Source organism: Arachis stenosperma, chromosome 3, assembly GCF_014773155.1.
Source record: "Arachis stenosperma cultivar V10309 chromosome 3, arast.V10309.gnm1.PFL2, whole genome shotgun sequence".
NCBI classification, from domain to species: domain Eukaryota; kingdom Viridiplantae; phylum Streptophyta; class Magnoliopsida; order Fabales; family Fabaceae; genus Arachis; species Arachis stenosperma.
In genome coordinates this window covers 168,946,514-168,957,386 of record NC_080379.1, presented here as the reverse complement: position 1 = coordinate 168,957,386, position 10,873 = coordinate 168,946,514, and the positions used below count along the sequence as shown (strand labels likewise).

The 10,873-nt window shown below is 42.3% G+C and overlaps 1 non-coding gene across 1 annotated transcript; it reads right to left on the bottom strand.

Moving 5' to 3' along the window:
• Positions 1–8,842: 8,842 nt before the first annotated feature.
• LOC130971260 (small nucleolar RNA R71) lies at positions 8,843–8,946 on the bottom strand. Its single transcript, XR_009082488.1, has one exon. It is a non-coding gene; the product is annotated as a small nucleolar RNA R71 (small nucleolar RNA).
• Positions 8,947–10,873: the final 1,927 nt, after the last annotated feature.

The following is a 10,873-nucleotide window of genomic DNA, read 5'->3' as shown; positions in this document are numbered from 1 at the left end:
GAAGGTCGAGGAGCTGGAGGGGAGGCTTCGCTCATATCAGGAGCATGAGGGGGAGTTGAAGAAAGAAATTGCCAAGTTGAGGGAGGAGATGGATACCTTTCGGGAGAAGGGGAAAGCTTTGCAGGCCCAGTACAACATGGAGGTGGAGCTGAGGAAAACGGCACAGGCCAGTTATCAAAGCTTATTCAAGGACCTTGTGTCTGTGAAGAACGATCTGTTGAACTCTCGGAAGGCATATAATGAGTTGGAGGACTCAATTGCTGATGGTGCCGAGGAGTCTTGGAGGATTTTCTTGGAGCAAGTCAGGGTTATTGCTCCTGACTTGGATCTTTCTCCTTTACATCCTGACAAAGTTGTTATTGATGGTGCCATCGTGGATCCTCCTGCCCCCGTGGTGGTTTCCGAGTCGGAATTGAAGACTCGTGGGCAGAGGATTATTGAGTCCCCTCCACGACCTAAGGACGCTCCGAGTTCTTCAAATGTTCCTCCGATCCCTTCATCTCCCATGGATGCTTCTGGTGCTCCTCCCGATTTTGGTGGTGATGACTCAGCTAATTTGAAAAAATGATCTTTGGCTATTTTGGGGGTCCGGCCTGTGGGCCCCCCATTTTTAAACTCTTTATTTATTTCGTTCTTGGTCGTGTAGTTTGAACAATTTCTTTTGGCCTTTTAAGGCCGTTAACAAAATATTTTGGCGAGTGCCCTTTTTTGAATAAGGGTTTCGATTAACAAATAAATACCCTTTTTTGGATAAGGGTTTAAGTTACCGTGTGCGTGCATGCTTTTCTGTTTTTCTGAATTCCCCTTGGCTTTTTCTTGAAAACCTTTCTTTTTTGGCTTGTTTGTTTTTCGGAATTTTTCGTTTAAGGATTTTTTGGGATATCCTTTAAACTTCTTCCTAGGTTTTCCTATCTCTTTTGTTACTCCTCATACTCAACTTTTGTTTTAGCGAGTTCCTATGATTTAGGTTATTTTTGCGACGCGTTTTTCTTCTACTCGGTTCTACGCTCCGATTTAGGGATCGGTGTGTTTCCGAGCTTTCCTACTCGGAATATTGTTCCGACTTATGAGCCGGATTTGTTTCCGAGTTTTTACGATCGACTCATATAACCTCTTTACACCGACTTGTACCTCGTCGTTTTATCCTGACGACCATCTAGGTCGGTTCATGGGATTTTCACGTTTTGTCGAGCTTAAGTCGGCGCGTTTCGTAGAAAGACTTAGAAAAATAAAGAAGGATATTATAAGAGATATTATGAATGAAAAAGATCTTTATTAATTGGGGAGGTACCTTCTTTTGCTACTAAGGGTCTTGATAGCCTATTTTTCCCTTAGTCTCTACTATGATGCCTCGTTAAAAACCCTTCTCCAGAAAAAACCCTTTTTTGGGAAAAAATCATGAAGTTGGGAAAAGAGTACATCAGGGAGTAGAGTTCGCTTTTAACTGTAGTACCTTTTCATATTACAAGCATGCCACGACCTTGGTAGCTCAGTGCCGTTTAGGTCGGTTACTTTATAATAACCCTTTCCTAAGACTTCATTGATTTTGTATGGTCCTTTCCAATTTGCGGCGAGCTTTCCTTCTCCCGATTTGTTGACTCCAATGTCATTTCTGATTAGGACCAGATCATCTGTAGCAAATGCTCTTCGAATGACTTTCTTGTTGTACCTCATAGTCATTCTTTGCTTCAGCGCAGCTTCTCTTATCTGGGCACCTTCTCGGACTTCGGGGAGCAAGTCGAGCTCTTCTTTGTGTCCCTGTATATTTCCGACCTCATCATGGAGAATTACCCTTGGGCTTTGCTCATTGATTTCTATTGGAATCATGGCTTCCACGCCGTAGACTAGTCGGAAAGGTGTTTCTCCCGTGGGGGATTGGGGTGTTGTCCTGTAGGCCCATAGCACTTGAGGGAGCTCTTCAGCCCAAGCCCTTTTTGCTTATTGCAATCTCTTCTTTAGCCCCGCCAGTATGACTTTGTTAGCTGCCTCGGCTTGCCCATTGGCTTGTGGGTGTTCTACCGAGGTAAACTGATGCTTGATTTTCATACTGGCCACTAAGCTTCTGAAGGTAGCATCGGTGAATTGGGTTCCATTATCCGTAGTAATGGAATAAGGTATCCCATATCTTGTGATGATATTTTTGTAGAGAAACCCGCGACTTCTCTGAGCGGTGATGGTGGCTAATGGTTCTGCTTCTATCCACTTTGTGAAGTAATCTATTCCCACGATCAAGTATTTGACTTGTCCTGGCGCTTGGGGAAAAGGACCTAATAAGTCCATTCCCCATTTTGCAAAAGGCCATGGAGAAGTGATACTAATGAGCTCTTCTGGTGGAGCCACGTGAAAATTTGCATGCATCTGACACGGTTGACATTTTTTCACAAATTCTGTGGCATCTTTCTGCAAGGTCGGCCAGTAGAATCCAGCTCGGATAACTTTTCTGGCTAGTGACCTTGCTCCGAGATGATTTCCGCAGATCCCGCTATGTACTTCCTCCAATACCTCAGTGGTTCTTGAGGTCGGTACGCATTTTAACAATGGTGTCGATATCCCTCTTCGGTAAAGGACATTTCTCACCAAAGTGTAATGCTGTGCTTCCCTTCGGATTCTTTTGGCTTCCTTTTCCTCCTTAGGGAGGATATCGAATTTCAGATATTCGACTAAGGGATTCATCCATCCGAGGTTCAGACCGACTACTTCAAGCACCTCTTGCTTATCTTTTATTACCGAGGGTTCCTGGAGGGTTTCTTGGATCAGGCTTCTATTGTTCCCTCCTGGTTTGGTGCTTGCTAACTTGGATAGGGCATCTGCTCTGCTGTTCAGATCCCGAGTTATGTGTTTTACCTCGGTTTCTGCAAAGCGCCCAAGGTGCTCCAAAGTTTTTTCCAAATACTTCTTCATATTAGGGTTCTTTGCCTGATATTCTCCGCTTATTTGGGAGGTCACCACCTGGGAGTCGCTGTATATCATCACTTTTGCAGCACTGACTTCTTCTGCTAATTTTAGCCCAGCAATCAAGGCTTCATATTCTGCCTGATTATTTGAGGCTGGGAATTCAAATTTTAGAGAAACCTCAATCTGGGTTCCTCTTTCATCTACCAATATTATGCCTGCGCCGCTTCCCGTTTTGTTAGAGGATCCGTCTACATAGAGTTCCCATGTAGTCGGCTTTTCCTCTTGGTCTCCTGCGTATTCTGCTACGAAGTCGGCGAGACATTGAGCTTTAATTGCTGTCCGAGCTTCATATTTTAGATCGAATTCGGAGAGCTCTATTGCCCATTGAACCATTCTCCCTGCAACATCCGTCTTTTGGAGGATTTGCTTCATGGGTTGGTTTGTGCGGACTCTTATTGTGTGAGCCTGAAAGTAAGGTCGTAGTCTTCGTGAGGCTATTACTAAGGAGTAGGCAAACTTTTCAAGTTTGTGGTACCTTAGTTCAGGGCCTTGTAGGACCTTACTGATGAAATAGACCGGGTGCTGTCCGACCTCGTCTTCTTTTATCAGGGCTGACGAGACAGCTCTATTTGCTACGGATAAGTACAAGACGAGGTCTTTCCCTGGTACTGGTCGGGTTAAGATAGGAGGTTGGCTTAGAAACTTTTTGAACTCTTGGAACGCCTCCTCACATTCCGGAGTCCATTCGAATTGGCATCCCTTTCTTAATAAGGAGAATAATGGAAGGGATTTTAGTGCCGATCCTGCCAAGAATCTGGAGAGGGCTGCAAGTCGGCCATTGAGCTGTTGGACTTCTCTCAAACAGGTCGGACTTTTCATTTCTAGGATGGCTCTACATTTGTCGGGATTGGCCTCAATCCCTCTTTGTGTTAGCATAAATCCTAGAAATTTTCCTGCCTCCACCGCGAAGGCGCATTTTGCCAGGTTTAATCTCATCCCATGCAGCCTTATGGTGTCAAAGACTTGTGAGAGGTCGGATAAGAGGTCGACCTCTTTCTGGGTTTTTACTAGCATGTCGTCGACATATACTTCCATCAGGGTCCCTAAGTGGGAGGAAAACACTTTATTCATCAACCTTTGATATGTGGCTCCTGCATTCTTTAATCCGAATGGCATGACCACGTAGCAGTAGTTGGCTCGGGGTGTGATGAATGACGTTTTTTCCTGGTCGGGCCCATACATCGGAATTTGATTATATCCCGAGTAAGCGTCCATGAATGATAAGTATTGGTACCCCGAGCTGGAGTCCACTAGGGTATCAATACTTGGTAGGGGATAAGGGTCCTTAGGACATGCCTTATTTAGGTCGGTATAGTCGACGCACATTCTCCATTTACCGTTCTGTTTTTTGACTAGCACTACATTGGCTAGCCATGTTGGGTATTTGACTTCTCTGATAAAGCCGGCTTCCAGGAGCGCCTGTACTTGCTCTTCTACTATTAGGGCTCGTTCTGGGCCGAGCTTACGTCTTCTTTGTTGCACAGGTCGGGATCCTGGATAAACCGAGAGCTTGTGGGACATGAGCTCGGGGTCAATCCCAGGCATGTCGGAGGCCTTCCAGGCGAAGAGATCGGAATTATCTCTTAGGAGTTTAATCAACCCTTGTTTTAGAGTTTCCCCTAGGTTGGCTCCTATGTGAGTGTTTTTCCCTTCCTCTTCACCAACCTGAATCTCCTCAGTTTTTCCTCCCGGTTGTGGTCGCAGCTCTTCTTTGGCCTTTGCGCCACCGAGTTCTATTGTGTTAACTTCTCTGCCCTTTCCCCTTAGGTTTAGGCTTTCATTGTAGCATTTTCTTGCTAGCTTTTGATCTCCCCTTACCGTTGCTATTCCCGCAGAGGTCGGGAATTTCATGCAGAGGTGAGGGGTAGATACCACTGCTCCGAGTCGATTGAGGGTAGCTCTGCCGATTAGGGCATTATAAGCTGACCCCACATCAATGACTATGAAGTCTATACTCAGAGTTTTTGATTTTTCCCCTTTTCCGAAAATAGTGTGAAGGGGTAAAAATCCTAGTGGTTTTATTGGCGTGTCCCCTAGTCCATATAGGGTGTCGGGGTAGGCTCTTAATTCTTTCTCATCTAACCCTAGTTTGTCGAAAGCAGGCTTGAAGAGAATGTCCGCTGATGAGCGGATAATTTGTACCCTTTTTGACATTATTTTTAGTATGTTTTTAGTAGTTTGAGTTGAGTTTTTAGTATATTTTTATTAGTTTTTAGTTAAAATTCACTTTTCTGGACTTTACTATGAGTTTGTGTGTTTTTCTGTGATTTCAGATATTTTCTGGCTGAAATTGAGGGACCTGAGCAAAAATCTGATTCAGAGACTGAAAAGGACTGCAGATGCTGTTGGATTCTGACCTCCCTGCACTCGAAGTGGATTTTCTGGAGCTACAGAAGCCCAATTGGCGCGCTCTCAACGGCGTTGAAAAGTAGACATCCTGGGCTTTCCAGCAATATATGATAGTCCATACTTTGCCCAAGATTTGATGGCCCAAACCGGCGTTCAAAGTCACCTACAGAATTTCCAGCGTTAAACGCCGGAACTGGCACCTAAATGGGAGTTAAACGCCCAAACTGGCACCAAAGCTGGCGTTTAACTCCAAGAAGAGTCTCTACACGAAAATGCTTCAATGCTCAGCCCAAGCACACACCAAGTGGGCCCGGAAGTGGATTTTTATGTCATTTACTCATCTCTGTACACCCTAGGCTACTAGTTTCCTATAAGTAGGACCTTTTACTATTGTATTTTAATCTTCTGATCTTTGGAATCCTTTGTTCTTTAGATCTTTTGATCACTTTGGGAGGCTGGCCATTCGGCCATGCCTAGACCTTGTTCTTATGTATTTTCAACGGTGGAGTTTCTACACACCATAGATTAAGGTGTGGAGCTCTGCTGTACCTCGAGTATTAATGCAATTACTATTGTTCTTCTATTCAATTCCGCTTGTTCTTTGTCCAAGATATCACTTGTTCTTCAACTTGATGAATGTGATGATCTGTGACACTCATCATCATTCTCACCTATGAACAAAGTGACTGACAACCACTTTTGTTCTACAAGCAATCAAGGCTCTAGTGTTTATCTCTTGGATTCCTGATACACGATGCATGGTTGATCGCCTGACAACCGAGTGCTCGCCTGACAACCGAGCCAGCCATTTCGTGAGATCAGAGTCTTCGTGGTATAGGCGAGAACTGATGGCGGCATTCAAGAGAATCCGGAAGGTCTAACCTTGTCTGTGGTATTCTGAGTAGGATTCAATGATTGAATGACTGTGACGTGCTTTAAACTCCTAGCAGGCGGGGCGTTAGTGACAGACACAAAAGAATCGATGGATTCTATTCCGGCCTGACCGAGAACCGACAGCTGATTAGCCATATGCTGTGACAGAGCATAGGAACATTTTCACTGAGAGGATGGGAGGTAGCCACTGACAACGGTGAAACCCTTGCATAAGCTTGCCATGGAAAGGAGTAAGAAAGATTGGATGAAGACAGTAGGAAAGCAGAGAGAGACGGAAGGGAAAGCATCTTCATACGCTTATCTGAAGCTCTCACCAATGATATACATAAGTATCTCTATCTTTATCTTTATGTTTTATTCATCATCTATACCCATTTGAGTCTGTCTGACTAAGATTTACAAGGTGACCATAGCTTGCTTCATACCAACAATCTCCGTGGGATCGACCCTTACTCGCGTAAGGTTTATTACTTGGACGACCCAGTGCACTTGCTGGTTAGTTGTGCGGGATTGCAAAAGTGTGATTGCAATTTCGTGCACCAAGTTTTTGGCGCCGTTGCCGGGGATTGTTTTGTGTATGGACAACTGACGGTTCATCTTGTTGCTTAGATTAGGTATTTTTCTTCAGAGTTCTTAAAAATGAATTCTAGTGTTTCAAGGTGATGTTCTTGTCATCACCAAAGCTGATTGATCCTCATCAATTTAGCTCTTGAATGCAATGTCCTGCTGAAGCTTGGCTAGCTATGTCTAATTCCTTTAGACTAAAGCTTTAGACTAACATTGCATGATTCCTGGAATTCTCATTAAGAATTTTGATACCTTTATTTTCCTTTTCACTTAATTTTCGAAAAATCCAAAAAAAGTTATTACAAAAAAAAAAACCAAAAATATTTCTTGTTTAAAGTCTAGTGTCTCATTTTAAGTTTGGTGTCAATTGCATGTTTCTGTTCTTCTTGCATTTTTCGAATTTATGCATGTGTCTTCATTAATCTTCAAGTTGTTCTTGATGATTTCCTTGTTTTGATCTTTGAATTCTATTGACTTGAGTGTTTTGTTATTTCTCATGTGCATTCTCATTTTGTTAGTGTCAATAGTATACAAACTGCTAAGTTTGGTGTCTTGCATGCATTGTTATTTGATTTTAGTTGCATTTTGATTATTCCTCATTATTAAAAATCCAAAAATATTTTTAATTTGTGTCTTTTCAAGTCAATAATACAGAGAATTGAAGATTCAGAACATACTGTAGAGGAATTATACAGAAAAAGCTGGGCATTCAAAAACGCCCAGTGAAGAAGGACAGACTGGCGTTTAAACGCCAGCCAGGGTACCTGGTTGGGCGTTTAACGCCCAAAAAGGTAGTGCATTGGGCGTTAAACGCCAGAATGTGCACCATTCTGGGCGTTTAACGCCAGGATGGCACAAGGGGGAGGATTTTGTTTTCAAAATCAATTTTTTTTTCAAGTTTTCAAAGTTTTTCAAAATCAAATCTTTTTCAAATCATATCTTCTCAATCAAATGTTTTCAAAATCAATTTCTTTCCTTTTTCAAAGATACTTGCTAACAATTAATGATTTGATTGAACATTTTAAGTATGTTGCCTTTTCTGTTGAGAAAGGTTTAATGTCTGAATCATATCTTTTCTTGTTAGCCAAGTCATTAAATTTTAAAATCAAATCTTTTTGAAATTATTTTTCAAATCATATCTTCTCAATCACATCTTCTTAAAACCATAACTTTTCAAATCATATCTTCTTAATCACATCTTTTTCAAAACAGTTTTTAATCATATCTTTTTGATTTCTAATTTCAAAATCTTTTTCAAAAATTACTTGATTTCTTTCCCACTCTTGGTTTTCGAAAATCAATTCAAGTTTTTCAAAATGTTTTCAAAATCTTTTTAACTTAATTTTCGAAAATTCTCTTCCCCTCTTCTCACATCCTTCTATTTATGGAGTACCACTCCTCCTCAATGCACAATTCGAACTCTATCTCACTAAGTTCGAATTCTCTACTTCTTCCTTCTATTTTTCTTTTCCTCTGACACCTCAAGGAATCTCTATACTGTGACATAGAGAATTCCACATTTTCTTGTTCTCTTCTCTTTCATATGAGCAGGAACAGAGACAAAGGCATTCTTGTTGAAGCTGACCCTGAACCTGAAAGGACCTTGAAGCGAAAGCTAAGAGAAGCTAAGGCACAACTCTCTGTAGAGGACCTAACAGAAATCTTCAAAGAAGAAGAACCCATGGCAGCCGAAAACAATAACAATGCAAGGAAGGTGCTGGGTGACTTTACTGCACCTACTCCTGACTTCTATGGGAGAAGCATCTCTATCCCTGCCATTGGAGCAAACAACTTTGAGCTTAAGCCTCAATTAGTTTCTCTAATGCAACATAATTGCAAGTTCTATGGACTTCCATTGGAAGATCCTCATCAGTTCTTAGCTGAATTCTTGCAAATCTGTGACACTGTCAAGACTAATGGGGTTGACCCTGAGGTCTACAGACTTATGCTATTCCCTTTTGCTGTAAGAGACAGAGCTAGGATATGGTTGGACTCACAACCTAAGGAAAGCCTGGACTCATGGGAAAAGCTAGTCAATGCCTTCTTGGCAAAGTTCTTTCCACCTCAAAAATTGAGTAAGCTTAGAGTGGAAGTCCAAACCTTCAGACAGAAGGATGGAGAATCCCTCTATGAAGCTTGGGAAAGATACAAACAATTGATCAGAAAATGTCCATCTGACATGCTTTCTGAATGGAGCATCATAGGTATTTTCTATGATGGTCTCTCTGAACTATCTAAGATGTCTTTGGATAGCTCTGCTGGAGGATCTCTTCATCTGAAGAAGACGCCTACAGAGGCTCAAGAGCTAATTGAAATGGTTGCAAATAACCAATTCATGTACACTTCTGAAAGGAATCCTGTGAACAATGGGACAAGTCAGAAGAAAGGAGTTCTTGAGATTGATACTCTGAATGCCATATTGGCTCAGAACAAGATATTGACTCAACAAGTCAATTTGATTTCTCAAAGTCTGTCTGGAATGCAAAATGCACCAAGCAGTACTAAGGATGCTTCATCTGAAGAAGAAGCATATGATCCTGAGAACCCTTCAATGGAAGAGGTGAATTACCTAGGAGAACCCTATGGAAACACCTATAATTCTTCATGGAGAAATCACCCAAATTTCTCATGGAAGGATCAACAGAGACCTCAACAAGGTTTCAACAACAATAATGGTGGAAGAAACAGGTTTAGCAGTGGCAAGCCTTTTCCACCATCTTCTCAGCAACAGACAGAGAATTCTATGCAGAACCCCTCTGACTTAGCAACCATGGTCTCTGATCTAATCAAAACCACTCAAAGTTTCATGACTGAAACAAGGTCCTCCATTAGAAATTTGGAGGCACAAGTGGGACAGCTGAGCAAGAAAGTTACTGAACTCCCTCCTAGTACTCTTCCAAGCAATACAGAAGAAAATCCAAAAGGAGAGTGCAAGGCCATCAACATGGCCGAATTTGGAGAGGAGGGAGAGGAAGTGAACGCCACTGAGGAAGACCTCAATGGGCGTGCACTAGCCTCCAATGAGTTCCCTAATGAGGAACCATGGGAATCTGAGGCTCAAAATGAGACCATAGAGATTCCATTGGACTTACTTCTGCCATTCATGAGCTCTGATGAGTATTCTTTCTCTGAAGAGGATGAGTATGTCACTGAAGAGCAAGTTGCTAAATACCTTGGAGCAATCATGAAGCTAAATAACAAGTTATTTGGAAATGAGACTTGGGAGGATGAACCCCCTTTGCTCACCAAAGAACTGGATGACTTGTCTAGGCAGAAATTACCTCAAAAGAGACAAGATCCTGGGAAGTTTTCAATACCTTGTACCATAGGCACCATGGCCTTCAAGAAGGCTCTGTGTGACTTAGGGTCAAGTGTAAACCTCATGCCTCTCTCTGTAATGGAGAAGCTAGGGATCTTTGAGGTGCAAGCTGCAAGAATCTCATTAGAGATGGCAGACAACTCAAGAAAACAAGCTCATGGACTTGTAGAGAATGTTTTGGTGAAGATTGAAGACCATTACATCCCTACTGATTTCATAGTCCTAGAGACTGGGAAGTGCATGGATGAAACCATCATCCTTGGCAGACCCTTCCTAGCCACAGCTAAGGCTGTGATTGATGTTGATGGAGGTGAACTGATCATTCAAGTGAATGAAGAATCCTTTGTGTTTAAAGCTCAAGGATATCCCTCTGTCACCATGGAGAGGAAGCATGAAGAGCTTCTCTCAAATCAGAGTCAAGCAGAGCCCCCACAGCCAAACTCTAAGTTTGGTGTTGGGAGGCCACAACCAAACTCTAAGTTTGGTGTTGAACCCCCACATTCAAACTCTAAGTTTGGTGTTGGGAGGTTCCAACATTGCTCTGAGAAAATATGAGGCTCCATGAGAGCCCTCTGTCAAGCTACTGACATTAAAGAAGCGCTTGTTGGGAGGCAACCCAATGTTATATTTTATCTATTTTCTTTTGTTATTTTATGTTTTTTGTAGGTTGATGATCATAAGAAGTCACAAAATCAATTGAAAAAGCAAAAACAGAATGAAAAATAGAAAGAAAAACAGCACACCCTGGAGGAAGAACCTACTGGCGTTTAAACGCCAGTAAGGTTAGCA